Source organism: Nycticebus coucang, chromosome 8, assembly GCF_027406575.1.
Source record: "Nycticebus coucang isolate mNycCou1 chromosome 8, mNycCou1.pri, whole genome shotgun sequence".
Classification (NCBI taxonomy): Eukaryota; Metazoa; Chordata; class Mammalia; order Primates; family Lorisidae; genus Nycticebus; species Nycticebus coucang.
The window spans coordinates 6,312,742-6,332,822 of NC_069787.1; the positions used below are offsets into that span (position 1 = coordinate 6,312,742).

The following is a 20,081-nucleotide window of genomic DNA, read 5'->3' on the forward strand; positions in this document are numbered from 1 at the left end:
AGAAGACAGAAGAATGGGTAGCAAACATATGAAAAAATGCTCATCATCCCTAATTATTAGAGAAATGCAAATCAAAACCACCCTGATCTAACCCCAGTGAGATACCATCTAACCCCAGTAAGAATGGCCCATATCACAAAATCTCAAAACTGCAGATGTGTTGGCACAGATGTGGAGAGAAAGGATCACTTTTACACTGCTGGTGAGACTGCAAACTAATACAGTCTTTTTGGAAGGAAGTATGGAGAATGCTCAAAGAACTCAACCTAGATCTCCTGTTTGATCCTGCAATCCCATTACTGGGCATGTATCTAGAAGGAAAAAAACCCTTCTATTATGAGGACACTTGCACTAGACTGTTTATCGCAGCTTAGTTTTCAATCGCCAAAATGTGGAAGCAGTCTAAATGCCCTCCAACTCAGGAATGGGTTGGCAAGCTGTGGTATATGTATTCCATGGAATTTTATTCAGCCATTTTAAAAAATGGAGACTTTGAAGCATTTGTATTAACCTGGATGGAGGTGGAGCACACTATTCTTGGTGAAGCTTCACAGGAATGGAGAAGCATCAATCCTATGTATTTAATTTTGATATGAGGACAATTAATGACAATGATCTGGTGGGGATGGGAGAAGAGGAGAGCAGAGAGAGGAGGAAGGAGGGGGTGGAGGGAAGAAAAAAGAAAATAGTGACTAATTCTCCCATAAATTGGATATAATTTTGACTTGGTCAAAAAAAATAGTGACCAAGTACATTATTTGAACAATAACTTTTAATTCAAGTTGTTAATATGTTGTTTAGGATATTGCATCTACATTTATAAGTGAAATATATCTATAATTTTCCTTTATAATAGTATATTTTTCCAGTTTTAATATCTGGTATGTCCAGAAATAGTGGAATGAATTTGAAGGATTTCTTCTTTTTCTATTTTCTATAAGATTTGGTAAGATCTGTTTTTTGAAATTATCTTCTATTTTTATTTATAAATATTAGTTGTCTATTTTTTTAGGCTTTGAAAAAAAATAAGAATGAGTATTCCCAGAAATAATTCTTCTCACCATTTAGAGGCCTTTTCTTTGGGTTTGTTTTTTCTCTCTTACCATCAAAAGTTTCCATAATTCCAGTAGTTGGCATTTTATGTGATTTCTTTGTTTTCTTGCTAGAATTTTACCTTTTCACAATTTCAGATTTACTTATATCTGGAATTGCAGCAGAACTTTACTGTAAATTATGAAATACGTATTGTTCTTTTTGATCATCCATAGTCGATGCTATGTTGAGCTTCCCACATTCTCACAAATCCCCCAACCCTTTTGAGACTGCAGCACTCCTTCCCTCAGCAACTGGAACTATTGGTAGTTGCCTGCTGTCTCCTGAGTTTTTCTGTGGAAATTGCCCCTGGTTAAAGAGAGTGGTCTTATTCAAGGTTCATGTTTGTGGTGTGGCAGATATCCAAAGATTGGCTATTCCCTCATTTCAAGACATCTTTGAGGGGCTTCCCCAACTTCAGAGGTTCCTCAAGGTATCAACTTAGACATTTGTTAGGACTTTGAAAGAGTTCAACTCCTTGCTCTGTCTGTTTTGCTTCATTCTTCCATTCTCACTGGTCCTCATCTAGAGAGCACTGCCCAATAAATACACTTCCTGCATGTACATTTCTATCACCGAGTCTGCTTCCCAGGAAACCTACACTGCATGGTTATCACTGTATGTTATTTAATGTATATAATATTTTGCATGGAAAATACATTTCATTATCCTTGTGCTTGGACATAAAAATTATCTCATGTAATAAAATTTGTCATTTGTTTCAGTAGAAAAAAAGAAATTGCTAAAATTAAAAAGTCTGACAATATGAAATGTTGGAAAAAACAATGGAAACTCTCCTACATTATTGGTGGAAATAGAAAATTCTGCCACCATTTGGAAGACATTTTGGGAGTTTCTTAAAGTGAAACATGCACTTAACATTTGAAGTAGTCATTTCATTTTAAATACAGCAGTCCCCGAGTTACAAACTTCCAACTTACATACAACTCACCCTGACAAATGGAGTCAATTATTGTAAGTCACCGAGTTATAAACATGAAACCAAAGTACAACTCCCACTTAAGAATAGAGGCTATCACAGGTAATTGGTAAATACACCTGTTCCCACCTACATATGAATTCAACTTAAGAAAAAACCTACAGAATCTATCTCATTTGTAATCTGGGCTCTGCCGCCTGTGTTTACTCAAGAGAATTAATAACATATGTTTGCAGAAAGCTTATATGTATCAGAAAAAAGAGTGAAGAAAAGAATATACTAGCATGGTGTTGGTTAAATGAATTGTGACCCAGTCATAAAACGAAATACTGTTCAACAGTCAACAGAACCAACCCTAGGTACATGTAAGGACATGGATGAATCTCAGAAACATGATACAATGAAATGAAACCAGACACAAATGACTGAATACTGCATGACTCCACTTACATGAAAATGGGAATAGCAAATCAATCTGTAGTAATGGAAAGCAGATCAGTGTGTGTTTGGGACCTGGGGGAAGAAGTAGTATGGTCTGCCAAGGGCCACAGGGTGATTTTTGAATGAAGGAAATGTTCTGTATATTGGGTTTTGTGGAGGTCATACATCGCGTATACATTTGTCAAAACTCATCAAATTATACACTTAGAATGGCTGCATTTCTGTGTATAAATTAAATTTCAATAAAATTGAGTTAATTTCTTTACAAAAGACATGTCTAATGTAGGACTTTATTCTGTAACATTCTTGAAAATTCTTCTGACAATTCTAAGAAGAAAGGTTAAGATGAAATAGGGATTCTTCATAGTGAGCAAGGGGGAGAGTTGGGATCCCCACTGAGTAGAACTACTAGGTCCTAGAGCTACATTAGAGAGCCTATGATCCTCTATACGCTCCACACTTCTGAGGCTGGAGGCTATAAATTTCTTGGAGTGTCAATTAGATACACAGTACTTGTGAATTTGGACACTACTACAAAACCCCTGAATACCTGGCTGACAAGCTATGAACCTGTATAGGATTTCGGCAAATATCAATTTAGCCAAAATAGTGTTACTTTATTTCATTTACTCTGTATGTAATTTTCATGTTTATTTCCTTGGAATAGTTAATAGTTTAGCTTTAAAGTGATGTGATTGTCACAGAGTTTAAAGCATTGTAGAAATATGCCAGAATAATAGAAAAAAAGGGATGGGGAAGGGTTAAAGGAGTTAAATTGTTTTAAAGGTCTTTTTGTTTTTTGAGACAGAGTCTCACTTTATTTCCCCTGGTAGAGTGCCAGGGCATCACAACTCATTCTTGAGCTCAACAGATCCTCTTGCCTGAGCCTCCAAAATAGCTGGGACTGTAGGCACCCAACACAACACTCAGCTACTTTTTAGAGATGGGGTCTCACTCCTGCTCAGGCTCATCTCAAACTTTGAGCTCAAGCAATTCACTGGGTTCAGTCTACCAGATTGCTAAGATTACAGGTGTGAGCCACAGCACTGGGCCTCTTGTAAAGGTCTTACATCGTTTGTGATGTGGTTAAGGCAGACTGTAAGTTAAGAATATATGTTGTAATTTGCAGGTTAACCACCTAAAGACTTAACACAAAAATGTCTAACAAACTAACAGACGGATAAAATGGGATAATAAAAACTACTTTATTAATAGAAAAGCAAGGAAAGAAGAATAAAGTAACAAAGCATAGATGGGATAAATACAAAACGAAAAGCAAAATGGAAGTAAAAAGATAGGCAGGTCTAATACATTGGCAAATATTAAACAAAAGAGAGATGATATAACTGTGTTAATATCAGGTAAGTTAGACTTTAGGGCAAGAAGTATTATTAATGATAAAGAATGACATTTCATAGTGCTAAAATGATCCTTTTTTTTTTTGTGGTTTTTGGCCGGGGCTGGGTTTGAACCCGCCACCTCCGGCATATGGGGCTGGCGCCTTTTTCCTTTGAGCCACAGGTGCCGCCCTAAAATGATCCTTTTAATAGGAAAACATAACAATTCTACATAACCTAACCTTATGCCTTGGTTTGCTAATCATTCATCTGTGATCTTTGGGCCTTTTTTAACCATTGTTCTCATTTTTCATTGCTAGATATGTTTCAGTAGTCTATGAGGAACAGAGTTGTTTGTCTAAGGTGGTGTTTATCAACCTTTTTAATCTCACAGCACACTTGAACCTATAGTTAAGCTTCCGCAGTACCTTAAATTATGTTGATCAGAAAAAAGAGTGAAGAAAAGAATATACTTACTGTGCTTTGAATTACTTTAGAAAATAATTTAATTAATCTTTAAATTTTTGTTTAAGATCCTCTTGCAGCACACTGGTTGAAAATCACTGTTTTAAGGTAATGTTTTACATTCTGGTTTCAAGATTATTATTTTCTGAACACAGAATGAGGCGAGAAAGCTTCGTTTCGCTCTGCTGCACCCCTTTCATAATAAGATTTGTTCTGTAAAATTTGTATTTAATAAAAGGCTGCACTTCAGGACCTAGAAGGACACATGTGCCTTTATGGCTATAGGTTCCCCACCCTTTCCAGAGCATTGACAACAGCTGTAAGGAGCCACTTGCGAGAACACAATTTTAGACGTGTAACTACTTATTTATCATTATAGTTATTTTTAATGTGATTATTGTCCTTTTAAAAAATGGCCAGATTTGAGAAATGGAATTTAGATGAAAATTAAGAAGTTGATTATTTTTTGAATTATTATTTCTTAACATTGTACAATTATGAGCAATAAGGTATGATAAAGAAAAAATAAGAAAAGAGTAGATGTTTATTCATTTATAAGGGTTCTTGACAATTAGCCTTTTTTTTTTTTTGGTTCTGAGTCTTTTGAGTTCTGACAATGACCCATCAATACAGATGATCAGAACTCTTCCATGTGGAGAGAATACCCTGTTATTCAGAGAAAATTCTGTTTTTCTGGGAAAAGACATCTGTTGTTGAACTCCATGCCTAAATGCAAGAGAAAGAGAGCTTTAAGGAAATAAAATTAAAAGTGACAAATTAAGGTGCATATCTGAAAATAGAAATTCAATTAATATAACATTTTTATTGTAAAAAAATGACATAAAATGTACTGTCTTACATTTAAGTGTACAGTGCTGAAGTGTTAATTAACTATATTCATACTGTTGTGAAGTAGATCTTCAGAGCTTTTTTTTTTTTTTTTTTTTTTTTGTAGAGACAGAGTCTCACTTAACTGCCCTCGGTAGAGTGCCGTGGCGTCACACAGCTCACAGCAACCTTCAACTCCTGGGCTTAAGCGATTCTCTTGCCTCAGCCTCCCGAGCAGCTGGGACTACAGGCACCCGCCATAACACCCGGCTATTTTTTTGTTGCAGTTCGGCCGGGGCCGGGTTTGAACCCGCCACCCTTGGTATATGGGGCCGGCACCCTACTCACTGAGCCACAGGTGCCGCCCCTTCAGAGCTTTTTTAATTTTACAAATCTGAAATTTTTTTTTTTTAAGAGACAGTCTTACTTTATTGCCCTTGTTAGAGTGCTGTGGCATCACCAGCTCACAGCAACGTCCAGCTTGTCGGCTTAGGTGATTCTCTTGCCTCAGCCTCCCAGGTAGCTGGGACTATAGGTGCCCACCACAATGCCCGACTATTTTTTTGTTGCAGTTTGGCCGGGGCTGGGTTTGAACCCACCACCCTCAGTACTTGGGGCTGGAGCCCTACCCACTGAGCCACAGGTGCCACCCACAAATCTTAAACTCTTCTTTTCCTTTCCCTCCAGCTGTTCATTCTATGAATTTCAGTACTTTACATACCTCATGTAAATAGAATCATGTAATATTTGTCTTTTTGTAACTGGCTTATTTCACTTAGGATAACGTTCTCAATGTTTATTCATTTTGTTACATAAGACAGGATTCCCTACCTTTTTAAGATTCGTTTTGTTCATTTACTTTATTCATTTTATGTGTTGGTATATATACCACATTTTGTTTATTCTTTCATCTACCAATGAACATTTGGGTTACATTCACCTCATGGCTCTTGTGAATGTTGCTGCTGTGAACATCGTTGTTCAGATGTGATTTTGAGGCCTTATTTTCAATTTTTTTCTTTTTCTTTTTTTTTGAGACAGAGTCTTACTCTGTTGCCTTGGGCAGAATGCTGTGGAGTCATAGCTCACAGCAGCCTCAAACTTACCGATTCTCTTGCTTCAGCTTCCCAAGTAGCTGGGCCTACAGGCACGTGCCACAACACCCAGCTAATTTTTCTATTTTCAGGGGGTCTCACTCCTCACTCTTGCTCAGGCTGGTCTCAAACTCCTGAGCTCAGGCAATCTACCCATCTTGGCCTCCCAGAGTTGCTAGATTCAGGCATGAGTCAACGTTCCCAGCTCCAGTTCTTTGAATATATATCTGAATGTGGGATTGCTCAATTATATGGTAACTCAATTTTTAAATTTTTGAGTAATGACCATACTGTTTTCATAGTGTTCATAATATTTTATAACCCCACCAACAATATACAAGTCTTTTCATTTCTCAGTATCTTCTCCAACACTTGTTTATTGTTTTCATTCCTTTTTTGTCTTTTCCTTTCCTTGTTTCTTGAGGTTATTATATTTGTCCATTTACTTACCTACAGAACTGCCTTTGTATTGTTCTTACTATATTTCATTTCAACTTGAACTCCCTTTAGCATTTCTTGTAGAGCAGGTCTAGAAGAGATATATGCACTTAGCTTTTAATTATCTGGAAAAACCTTCATTTCTCCTTCATTTTAAAAAAATTTAGATTGGCCGGGTATGGTGGCTCTCGCCTAAAATCTTAACACTCTGGGAGGCCAAGGACGGTGGAACATTTGAGCTCTCGAGTTTGAGACCAGCCTGAGCAAGAGCGAGACCCTGTTTCTAAAAAGATAGCCAGGTGTTGTGACAGGCGCCTGTAATGCCAACTACTGGGGAGGCTGAAGCAAGAGGATTACTTGAGTCTAAGAGTTAGAGGTTTCTGTGAGCAATAACACTATGGCACTCAACCCCAGGGCAACTGAGTGAGTCTCTGTCTCAAAAAAAAAAAAAAATTTTTTTTTATTACTATGGGGGTACATACAATTAGGTTACATAGTTTGCTTTTGTAAGGTTAAAGTCTGGTTTTGGAGTTATGCCCTTCACCCAGGAAGTATGTACTATACCTGTGCCATGTACCTGCTGGGTAATAATTTACCCAATCCCTAACTCCCATCCCTCTTTCTTGAATTTGAGTTTTTCTTTCATGTGAACATGTAGTTGTTAATCTACTGATTCTAGTTAAGTACTGAGTATGTAGGGTGCTTGTTTTTCCATTCTTGTGATGCTTCACTTAGGAGAATGTTCTTCAAATTCATCCAGGTTGTTACAAAAGATATGAAATCTCCATCTTTTAATGGCTGGATAGTATTCCATGATATATATATGCCACAATTTATTAATCCATTTATATGTTGAAGGGCACCTGGGTTGTTTCCAAATCTTTGCAATTGTAAATTGTGCTGCTATAAACATTTGAGTGTTAAATGTCCTTATGTAAGATGAGTTTTTTTCTTACTAGATACCTAGTAATGGGATTGCCAGATCAAACAGCAGGTCTACTTTAAGTTCTTTTACTGCTTTTCCACAGAGGCTGTACTAGTTTGTGATCCCATCAACAGTGCACGAGTGTTCCCTTCACGCCTGCATCTGTTGCTTTGGGACCTTATATGTGGGACATTCTGACAGGGGTTAGGTGATATCTCAAAGTGGTTTTGATTTGCATTTCTCTGATGATTAGGGACAATGAGCACTTTTTCATGTGTTTGTTGGCCATTCATCTGTCCTCATGAGAAAAGATTCTGTTCATGTCTGTTGCCTAATTTCTAATGGGGTTGGTTGATCTTGTCTTATTGATTTGCTTGAGTTCTTTGTTGATTCTAGTTATCAGCCCTTTGTCGGATTCATAGCATGCAAATATCCTCTCTCTCTGCTTTGTTGATACTGTCTTTAGCTATGTAAAAGTTTTTTTTTAACTTGATCAGCTTCCATTTACGTATATTTGTTTTTGCTGCAATTGCCAGTGGGTATTCTTCATAAATTCTTTCCCTAAACTGACAAGATTAAGAGCTTCTTCTAGGGTTTTTATAGTTTCATGCATTAGGTTGAAATCTTTTTATCTTTTGTGAGTTAACTTTTTAAGTGGTGAGAGGTGGGGATTCAGTTTCAATCTTTTATGTGTGGCTAACCAGTTCTCCCAGCATCATTTATTGAACAGGGATTCTTTCCCCCAGTGTATACTTTGGTTTGCTTTGTCAAAGATCAGATGGCAGGGCAGCGCCTGTGGCTCAGTTGGTAAGGCGCCGGCCCCATATACCGAGGGTGGCGGGTTCAAACCCGGCCCCAGCTGAACTGCAACCAAAAAATAGCTGGGCGTTGTGGCTGGCGCCTATAGTCCCAGCTACTTGGGAGGCTGAGGCAAGAGAATTGCTTAAGCCCAGGAGTTGGAGGTTGCTGTGAGCTGTGTGAGGCCACAGCACTCTACCGAGGGCCATAAAGTGAGACTCTGTCTCTACAAAAAAAAAAAAAAATCAGATGGCAATGTGAGGCTGTTTTCATCTCTAGATTCTCTGTTCTATTCTACAGATCTGTGCCTCTGTTTTTATGCCATTACCATGGTGTTTTGATCACTATAGACTTGAAGCCTGGTAAAGTTATGCCTCAAGAGTTGGTATTATTTCGAAGAATTGCATTGGCTTTTCAGGGTTTTTTCTGGTTTTATATGAAAAGTAGAACTGTATTTTCAATATCTTTAAAGTGTGATATTGATTAATGGGTATTGCATCAAATCTGTAGATTACTTTGGGCAATATAGTCATTTTAACAATGTTGATTCTTCCTAACCATGAGTGTGATATGTTTTTACATCTGTTAACATCCTCTGTAATTTCTTTTCTCAGTGTTTCACAGTTCTCCCTGTAGAGATTCTTTGTTAAATATATTCTGAGGTATTTCATTTTCTTTGACGTATAGGGTATTGTATCTTTGATTTGATCCTCAGCTTGACTATTATTAATATATATGAAGGCTACTGATTTGTGTACATTGAGTTTATAACCTGAACCTTTGCCTTCTTTATTAATTCCAGGAATCTTATGGTTGAGTCCTCAGGGTTTTCTGGGTATAAGATCTTATCATCAGCAAAGAGCCATAGTTTGACACCCTTGATTTTCTTAGCCTTGATACCCTTGATTTTCTTCTCTTGCCAAATTGCATTAGGTAGGACTTCTAGCACTGTGTTGGTATAGTGGCGATAGTGAACATCCTTGTCTGGTTCCATTTCTAAGTGATGTACTTTCAGTTTTTTTCCTTTTAATATTTGGCTGTGGGTTTGTCATAAATAGTTTCTGTCAATTTGAGGAATGTCCCATCTATGCCAATTTTCTTAAGTTTTCTTACCAAAAAAAGGATGCTGACTTTTGTCAAATGCTTCTGCGTCTGTTGAGAGGATCATATCATTTTTGTTGTTCCTTCTGTTTATGTGGTGAATTGTGTTTAGAGATTCGGATATAGTGAACCAGCTTTGCACTCCTGGGATGAAGCTCACCTGGTCATGCTGAATTATTTTTTTGATAAAAAAAATATAATTCAGTGTAGCTGAATTCTATTTGCTACAGTTTTATTGAGTATTTTTTACATCAATGGTCTATAGTTTTTTTTTTTTGTTGTGTCCTTCCCTAGTTTTGGTGTCAGAATAATACTTGCTTCATAGAAGGAGTTGAGGAGGCTTCTCTTCTTCTCAGTGTTTTGGAATATATTCTGCAATATTGGTACAAAATCTTCTTTGAAGGTTTGGTAGAATTCTGGTGTGAAACCATCTGGTCTGGGACTTTTTTTGTTTTTGGAAGCTTTTTTATTGTTTTCAATTCTGTTGCTCAATATTGGTCTGTTCAAGAGTTCTGCTTCTTCCTGGATGAGTCTAGCGAGGTAATGTGATTACAGGTATTGGACCATTTCTTCCATGTTTTCAAATTTCTGAGAATAGACATTTTTATAGTATTTGGTTATGGTATTTTGTATTTCTGTGGTATCTGTTGTTATCCCCCCCCTCCCTTTTTAAATGGTAGTGCTTATTAGTGATCTTGCTTTTCTGTTTCTGGTTAATCTGGCCAAGGGTTAATGGTTTTTATTTAACTTTTCAAAACCAACTTTTTGTTTCATTAATCTTCTGAATTATTCCTTTGTTCTCAATTTCATTCAGTTCTGGTGTGATTTTGGTTTCTTTTCTTTTGCTGGGTTTGGAATTGGATTGCTCTTCCTTTTCCAGTTCCTTGAGATGATTCATTAGATTGTTGATTTAGAGTCTTCTCCTTTCTGGATGTTAGCACTTAACATGATGAATTTTTTTCTTAGGACTACTTTTGTAGTATCCCACAGGTTTTGGTAACTTGTGGCCTCATTGTCATTTTGTTCAGGAAATCTAGTGATTACCTTCTTTATTTCCTCCAAGCTATCATTCAGCAATAGATTGTTTAGTTTCCCTGACTTTCCAGGAAATGAATCTTTCTGTTGGAATTGAGTACTACTTTAATTCCTTATGGTCTGTGGAGTACTACTGTAATTCCATTATATGTTATGCTACATATAATATCTATTTGAAAATTTTTCTTGATCTTTTATTTGTGACCTAAGATCTTGATCTTGGAGAATGATCCATGAACTGATGAGAAGAACATACATTCAGTAATACTGGGGTGAAATGTTGTATATGTCTGTAAGGCCTATTTGTTCTAGAGTCATATTTAAGTCCATTGTTTCTCTTTTTAGTTTCTGTGTTAAGGATCTGTCTAGTTCTGTCCGTGGGGTGTTTAAGTCCCTGGCTAGTGTGGCATTTTTGTTTATCATATCGTTCAGACAAAGCAGGGTTTGCTGTATAACTCTGGGAGTGTTTAAGCTGGTTACATAAATATTCAGGATTGAAATGTTGTCTTATTGGATTTTTCCTTTGAGGAATGTATAGTGTCCATCTTTATCTTTCTTTATTTTTATTGCTTTAAAGTCAATTGGCATCTGCAATAAGAATTATACGCTTGGTTTCTTTTGGTGTCTGCATGTAGTGTTGTTTTACAGCCCTTCATCCTGAATCTTCATTGGTCCTTGGAGTTTAGATGTGCTTTCTGAAGACAGCATATACTTGGCTTGTATTTTTTTATCCAGTCAACCAGCTTGTGTCTTTTCAGTGGGGAATTCAAGACATTCACATTTATTGAGAATATTGTGACCTAAGATGTGATCAATTTTGGAGTATGTTCCATGGGCTGATGAGAAAATGTGTATTCGGTTTTGTTAGAATGAAATGTTCTGTAGATGTCTGTTAAATCCAATTGTTGAATGGTTAAGTTAAAGTCTAAAATTTCTTTGCTTATTGGAGGATCTATCCAACACTGCCAAAGGAGTGTTAAAATCTCCAACTATCATGGTGCTGGAGGAAATCAAGTTCCTCATGTCTGTTAGAGTCTCTCTTATAAATTGAGGTGCATTCTGGTTGGGTGCATAAATGTTAATAATTGAAATCTCATTATGTTGAGTGTTACCCTTAACAAATATGAAATGACCATCCTTATCTTTCCTTACTTTTATTGGTTTAAAGCCTATTGTATCTGTGAATAAAATCGCAACATCTGCTTTTTTCTGATTTCCATTTGCCTGAAATATAAATGACCATCCCTTCACCCTGAGTCTGTATTTATCTTTTAAGGTAAGATGAGATTCTTGTCTGTAGCAGATATCTGGCCTGAGTTTTTGTATCCAGTCAGCCAACCTGTGCCTCTTTAGAGGACAATTTAAGCCATTCACATTAATTGTAAATATTTTGATAAGCCTGGTAGAATTTTGGGTATTGAGTTTTTTGAAAGTCCAGTGGACATTTTTAATCCTTTCACCACTTTGGAAGTTGGAATTTGATCAAAAGTTTCTGAGTGAGTTTACTTTTGTGGTGGAGGATTGTGCTGGTCATTGTGGAGGATAGGTCTGGAGAGCTGGTTTAGTTATGGCAAATTTCTTCAACGTGTGAATGCCATTAAAGTATTTAATTTCTCCATCATAAATGAAACTCATTTTAGCTGGATACAGGATGCTGGGTTGAAAGTTATTTTGTTTTAGGAGATTAAAAGTTGATGACCACCCTCTTCTAGCTTGAAAGGTTTCAGAAGAGAGAGCTCAGTCATTCTAATATTCTTCCCCTTGTAGGTTATGGTTTTCTTACGTCTGGCTGCTTACAGAATTTTCTCCTTCATTTTAACTTTGGTGAAATTAATTATAATGTGTCTGGGAGATGTCTTATTTGGGTTGAGTCATGTTGGGGTTCTGAAACTGTCTGCTATCTGAATTTCAGCATCTCTTGGCATGTCTGGGAAGTTCTCCTTCATTATCTCATGAAGTAAAGCGTCTGTGTCATTCAAAGCAACCTCGTCGCCTTCAAGAATTCTTACAAAGCGGATATTAGTTTTCTTTGATTATCCCAGAACTCTCTGAGAGAATGATCCATTTTTGCTCTCCACTTCTCTTCCTCTTTGAGCATTTGGGAGAGTTGAAAATCTTTGTCTTCAATGTCAGAAATTCTTTCTTCTGTCTGCTCCATTCTGTTACTGAGGGATTCTACTGTATTTCTCAGATCTTTGAGGGCTGCAAGTTCTTGTCTCAATGTGTCAAAATCTTTGGTGGTTTTGTTTTTGAATTCATTGAATTCTTGAGACAACTTTTGAAATGCTCCTTGAATTTCTACTCCATTCTATTAATCTTATTTGTGATCCAAATTCTGAATTTGATTTCTGACATCTCAAGCCATTTGTTTATGAATGAGATCTTCTAGTGTGTCTGCCGTCATTCCTCAGGGGAGTTGATCTACTCTGATTATTCATGTTACCAGAGTTTTTCCTCTGATTCTACCCCATGATTATTTTACACTATTTGGCTAGATGAGCAGATAAGGTGAAGTTGAGTTGGGGGCTCCTAGAGTAGTGATTAACCAGCCCTTTGCCCAAGAGCTGGGACTGGTGTCTTTACCTTTTCCCTTAGAGTTGTGTAAAGAGCTGTGCTACAGCCTGAAACACTGGGGACCTGCTTCGTGTGGTGGGGCTAAGTGGCTCCGTCTTGTTTTCAGCTGGTCTCTGTCCTGTGGTGGGGCTAAGTGGCTCTGTCTTATTTTCAGCTGGTCTCTGTCCTACCCTAGTTAATCAGTTACTGTGGGTTGAAGTCTGACAGCTATGGAGAAATACCAGCAATGAAGTCACCCTGCCCCCCACAGGCAACAACTGGAAAAGGAAAATCAAACCTTCCCACAACCACACACCCAGGGTACCACTTTGGATAGTCCTCAGGTGATTGGCCCAGTTCAAGAGGTCCAAATCAATTGTCCCAGTCAGCACCGGTCTCAGGTGGGAGAGTTCAAAAAGTCTCTGGCAACTAGATAGCAGGGGTCTGCTGGCAGCGCCTTTATTGAGACTATTGATAAGTGGGATGGGATTTGGTTCATGTTGTGTGGGGCTCTGCCTTGTTTTATCTCGTAGGCCATTGTGGTAGCTAGGCTTTGTCCTTGGTTTCCAGGTGTCGTTTTCCTGGGAGACTATCGTGTTGATCTGTGGACAGTACAGATCTGAGTACTTCCTGCAGAGCAGGTCTTGTATTGGCAAACTTCCTCAGTGTTTGCTTGTCAGTAAAGTATTTGATTTCTCCATCAAATATGAAATTTAGTTTTGTAGTATACAGAATCCTAGGCCAGCAGTTGTTTTAAGAACATTGATCTTCTGGCTTGTAAAGTTCCCCCTGAGAAGCTGTTAACCTGATGTGTTTGCCCTTGTAGGTCAGCTACTCATTACTCCTGGCTGCTTACAGAAGTTTCTCTTTCATTTTGACTTTGACCTGGTTAATTACAATGGGTCCAGGAGAAACTCTGTTTAAATTGAGTCATCCCAGTGTTTGATAACCATCTTGCAGGTGTATGTCTGAATCTTTAGCAATGCTGGGAAAATTTTCCACTAGAATATCATCAACTAGAGCTTTTGGGACTCTTCTCCTTCAAGGATAGCTATAATTCATATGCTTATACATTTCATGTAGTCCCATAACTCTCTTAACAGATTGCTCAGCTTCTCTGCCTCTTATGACTGAGTTAGTGCAAGAACCTTGTCTTGAAGCTCTGAGATTTATTCTTCTCCATAGTTTAATCTGTTGTTGAAACTTTCTTTTTTTTTTTTTTTGTAGAGACAGAGTCTCACTTTATCACCCTCGGTAGAGTGCCATGGCCTCACACAGCTCACAGCAACCTCCAGCTCCTGGGCTTAAGCAATTCTCTTGCCTCAGCCTCCCGAGTAGCTGGGACTACAGGCGCCTGCCACAACGCCCAGCTATTTTTTGGTTTGCAGTTCAGCTGGGGCCGGGTTTGAACCCACTACCCTCGGTATATGGGACCGGTGCCCTACCGACTGAGCCACAGGCGCCGCCCTGTTGTTGAAACTTTCTACTACATTTTGAAACTCCATGAATTTTCTCCTTCAATACTTTAAGCTCATTTGTATCCTTTCTGACTTTTTTCCCAGATCCTTAGAGACTTTGTCTTTTTATTAATTTCTTGAGACTTTTTTTTTTTTTTTGAGACAGAGTCTCATTATGTTGCTCTCAGTAGAGTGCTGTGGAATCAACAGCTCACAGCAAACTCAAACTCTTGGGCTTAAACAATTCTCTTGCCTCGGCCTCCTAAGTAGCTGGGACTACAAGTACCTGCTACAATGCCTGGCTTTTTTTTGTTGTTGTTGTTTTGTGTTGTCAGTGTTGTTTAGCAGGCCTGGGCCAGGTTCAAACCTACCAGCCTTGGTGTATGTGGCTGGTGCCCTAACCACCGATCAGTGGGCACCAAGTTGTTGGGACATATTTTGGACCTCTTTTTTATTGGGTTTCCACTTTCCTTTCAATTCCCTTAAATGCCTTCCATAATATGAATTCTATTCCTGTCATTTCCAGAAACTTTTTTTTTTGAAGGCCACTGATTTTATTATCTAAAAACTTTACAAGGACAGTGACTATTCTGCCCCAAGTGGAGCCAAATAACATCAAGCAGATCAGAGGTTAAAGGGGGTGGTGAGGGAAGGGACCAGGAATCCACTCAGGAAAACTGGTAACTGCTAACATGGAACTGGTAGGGGAAGGAAAAGGTAGATGCATGTAAGAGCAAGAATTCCAAAGAAGTTGACATGTTGAGGGGAGAAAAATCCCAAAAGACCCTGGAGTACATTGGAGGTGACTGCAACAATAGCAATCATTTCCTTTGTAAAGGATAAGGAAGGAGTCCCCACGCAGCTGCAAATTCTGGAAACTGAATGCTGGGGTTGAGTATTGAGGGATCCCCAGGGAGCTTCACAAGAAGGCATCACACCACTCTTGGAGGCATCCAAAGCAGTCTCGGGATTGCTTAGCATTGGTGCCAGACATGTCCTTCAGTCATTTCCAAAAGGGGTCTTCATCTTTCTTTAGTACTAGGAACTGGCCAAGGACCACATATGCCTTGTCAAAGCCCCTTTCCTCCAGCTTCTTGCCCAGGACTTCACCAGTGCCAGCTAAGCGCCCCACTGGCTTTTCCTCCAAGGTCTCTGCCACGAAGTGTCCGTGCTTTTGGAAGGTTGTCTTCTCGGTCGGGTTTAATCGGCACCTCCAGTTCCTCTAATGGTTCCTTGTACCACCCGGCCATTCCCATTGATACATTTCCCAAAATTCTTTATAGACATCTTCTATAGTAGCTCCACTGTGATTTCTGTAGAAGTTGATCTGTTCTGGTTCTTCATGTAGCCAGACTTTTTTTCTGGTTTCTCCTTATGTATCATTTCTTCTTTATTTCCCTCCCCTACTTCTTTCTCTCTTTTTCTCCTTTCTTTGTTCTTCTTTAGCTCTGGGCTTTGGGGTTTCAGAGACATATTATCCTCTTAGTTATCTGGGAGAGTTAAAATAATTATTTTTAGTAAGAACACTATGTGGTGCTCCAGGATCAGCAGAGACAGTGGTGGTGGAGGATTTTGGTGTCCCTAATCCCCTACCAATTCCACGTGCAGCCTCTGCCCCTGGGTCACCTGACTTCCCTTCACCTGCTCCTCCTCTTGTCTTTCCTCCCTTACTATCTTTTTCTGCTCTGGTGTCCTATGCTGTCACTCTGCGCCTTAACAATGCTGTTTCTGAGGGGAATGATCCAGATGGTCGTGGCTGGTATCTCTTTTCTCCATCTTCCTGGAGGAGGCTGGTGGGAAAATGCCTCTAGTTGGCCATTTTGGGGCACTCTTAAAGGAGTCATATTTGGTTCGAAATCTCCTAAGCTGCATTGACACACATCCCAAGACTCTGTAGTAGAGAAAATGGCCTGGAAAAAAAGTGTTTTTTTATCTCTTCAAAACCTCCTTCCCCTTTTTGAGAATTAAAACCTACCTCTTCTTTATTTTTGAAGGATACTTGTCAAATATAGTGTTCTTGTTTGACAAGATTTTTGTGTTTGTTTTTTGGCACTTTGAATATATGATTCTACTCCTTTATGGCATGTAAAAATTTCCACTGAGATACCTATTGATAATGTTATGGAAACTCGTCTGTGATGAATAGCTTTTTTCTTACTGCTTTTAGGATTCTTTCATTGTCTTTGACTTTTTGACAGTTTGATTATAATGTGTCTTGGTGTTTCTCTCTCTCTCTTTTAAACAGAGTCTCATTGTCATCTAGGCAGGAGTGCAGTGGCATCATCATAGCTCACTGCATCCTTTAACTCTTGGGCCAAAGTGATACTCCTGCTTCAGCCTCCCTAGTACCTGGGAGTATGGACATATGCTCCTTTTTATTTTATTTATTTATTTTTTTTATAGAGATGGCATCTTGCTATTGCCCAGTCTAGTTTCAAACTCTTGACCTCAAGTAATCCTCCCACCTTTGTCTTTCAACATGCTAGGATTACAGGTGTGAGCCACCATGCCCAGCCATTGTGGTTTTGTTGTTTACTAATTTTTTTTTTTGGATTTTGGCCGGGGCTAGGTTTGAACCTGCCACCTCTGGCATATGGGACCCTCACCCTACTCCTTGAGCCACAGGCGCCGCCCCATTGTGTTTTTTTTTTATTTATCATAGTCGAAGTGCTTTGAGCTTCTTGAGTCTATATATCCATATCTTTATTCAGATTTTGGAGGTTTCCATTATTTCTTCAGTAAAAGTCTCTATCCCTTTCTCTCTTCTACTTCAATTCCCATAATAAACACAATGGTCTGTTTGTTGGTGTCCCATAAGTCCCTTAGGCTCTTTTCATATTTCTTCATTCTTTACTTCCCTTTTCTTCCTCTGGCTCAGTGATTTCAAATGACCTGTTTTCAGGTTCACTCATTCTTTCTTCTGCCTGATACAGTCTAATGCTGAACTTCTAATTAATTTTTTAGTTCAGTTGTCTTTTTCTGCTCTAGAATTTGACTCTGTTTTTATAGTTTCTTTTTGTTGACATTTTTATTTTGTTCATGTAGTTCCTGATTTTGCTTAGTTGTGCTCTTTTTTAGCTCATCGAACATTTTTTGACAATTATTTTAATTTTTGTTGGGCAGTTCCATTGATACGCATTTCCTTTGGTTTGGTGTCTGGAGTTTTGTATTGTTTCTTTAATTGGGCCGTGTTTCCCTGTTTCTTTGTATGCCTTGTAAATTTTTGTTGGGATTTAGCCATTTGAAAAAACCAGCCACACTCCCAGTCTTTGCTTACTGTCTTTGTACTGATCAGCCTGGTTGAAGACTTTAGGATTTATCAAACTTTTTCTGGTCTCTTAGTGCCCCTGCCGTCTGCTTACAGACCTGCAGCTCTAACATGCTACTTGTCTCTTTTTTCAGTGGCTTTCAAACTCAGGTGCCTATCATGTCAGTGGTTCAAGTAAGGTGACACAGAAACTAGTGCCTCAGGCAGCCCCCCTACAAGCCTTAATGTTAAAATCATGGTCTACTCTTTTGTTTACATCCCAAGGGAAGAGTCCTAGTATGGTGATATGGGGAAAAAAATTTCTTTTTCTTTACCTATGCTTGGTTCATGGCTAAGTCCTGAGTCTCCTATAATAAAAGAAGAGAAAAGCATATGCACTTATTTCACATAAGTTCTATATGACATGGAGTCTTTCAGAAGGAAATGAAGACCCAGAGAAATGCCTAAACTTGTGTATGTTTGTGCTAGGTTTGATGAAGAAATAGATAGTCATGGAAAAATAAGATTAGATAAAGTGTATAACCCAATGGTAATAAATTGGAAGATATTAGGAAGATTGGTTTGTTTAGATTCTTTCTTGTCATTCTTTATCTTCACTGATAAGGATGTTCCCTCTTGGGGTATAGGGGGAGCACCTTTTGAGTGAAGGTTGTCATATGACCTGCTTCAGGGGAAGATCAGAAACTCTTTTTTAGATTTCATGACTTGCTAAAGGAAAGAAGAGTAAGAGAACATATTGTGGTTTGGATGTGTCTCCAAAAGTTCATGTGTTAAACACAGTATTAAGAGGTGGGGCCTTAAGAGGTGATTAGGTCATAAGGATTCAACTCTCGTGATAACTATTATCACAAGAGTGAGTTAATTATTGAGGGAGTCTTCCTGATAAAAGAAAGAGTTTGGGCCTGGCTTGCTGGCTCACACCTATAATAATTCAAACTATTTGAAAACCTGAGGTGTGAAGGATCTTGTGAAGTCAGGAGTTTGAGACCAGCCTGAACAAGAGCAAGACTGAAAAAAGAAAGAAAAATTAGCCAGGTGTGGTGGCACTTGCCTGTAGTCCCAGCTACTCAGGTGACTGAGGCAGAAGGATCACTTGAGCCCAGAGAATTTAGGTTGTTGTGAGCTATGATGATGCCACTGTACTCAAGCTAGGGCAACAGAGCAAGACTTTCTCTTAAGAAAAATAAAATGACTTTGGCTTCATTTCTCTTAAATTCATGCATGCTTTCTTACCCTTTCACCTTTCTCCATGGGACGAAGTAGCAAGAAGGTCATTGTTAATGCAGGCCTCTCAACCTTGGATTTCTCAGCCTCCAGAACTGTAAGAAATAAATTTCTTTTCTTCATAAATTACACAGTATATGGAATTGTTATAGTAACACAATACAGGTTAAAATAGAAGGATAGAGAGACTTCCCTTTTTCTGTTGTTCTCTTAAGTGCCAACACGGCATGTTTTCTAGTAGCACGTCCTGAATCTCATCAGAGAGTGTCCTCCTGGTTGCTTTATGCTGCCTGTGCAGGGGGAGGAACGTGAATAACCGTGCCAAATGCTGTGAATTTTCCTTCTCCTTTCATAGGAATACACCTTGGTTTTAGAATGGCTTGGGTGCTGTTGATTCACTGATCTCTAGAGTTGTTACAGTAGTATTATAGTGCACATATTGTTTAAACTCAGTATTTCTCTGGTCCCAAGAAGGAAGGCCTATTGCTTACTAGTTTGTCATTTCGATGTCACTCTCACCAGTATTACTTTTTTTTTGAGATGAGTTTCACTGTGTTGCCCTCGGTAGAGTACTGTGGCATCACAGTTCACAGCAACCTCAAACTCTTGGACTTAAGCGATTCACTTGCCTCAGCCTCCCAAGTAGTTGGCACTACAGGCACCCATCACAATGCCCAGCTACTTTTTGGTTGTAGTTGTCATTGTTGTTTTGGCAGGCCTGGGCTGGGTTCAAACCTGCCAGCTCCAGTGTATGTGGCTGGCACCCTAGCCGCTGAGTTATAAGCGCTGAGCCACTAGTATTGCTTTTTGAAGTATATATTTTGCCAGATAATTTATTTCTTTTTGCAAGATGTATATGTAAAAAGAAATCACACATGTAATATTTTGGATTTGAGTAAGGTATTAGGTTTTGTCCTTTGTGAAGTTCATGTCTACAAACACAAAATGAAATCTAAATCATTGATCTCACTTTAGAGTTTATGTAGTCTTTTACATTAGAATATAGAAATAAGATTATAGAATAGTTACATATTAATCAATCCCATCAAATAAGACTATATACTCTTTTTTTTTAGACAACTGGT

At 38.5% G+C, this 20,081-nt stretch overlaps 1 protein-coding gene and 1 pseudogene across 9 annotated transcripts in view; one reads left to right on the top strand and one right to left on the bottom strand.

Annotated features, from left to right (window-relative positions):
- The window catches only part of TMCC1 (transmembrane and coiled-coil domain family 1), a 272,181-nt gene that overhangs the window by 137,241 nt on the left and 114,859 nt on the right, over window positions 1-20,081 (top strand). The window lies entirely within an intron of this gene.
- LOC128592319 (barrier-to-autointegration factor-like) lies at window positions 15,424-19,047 on the bottom strand (annotated as a pseudogene).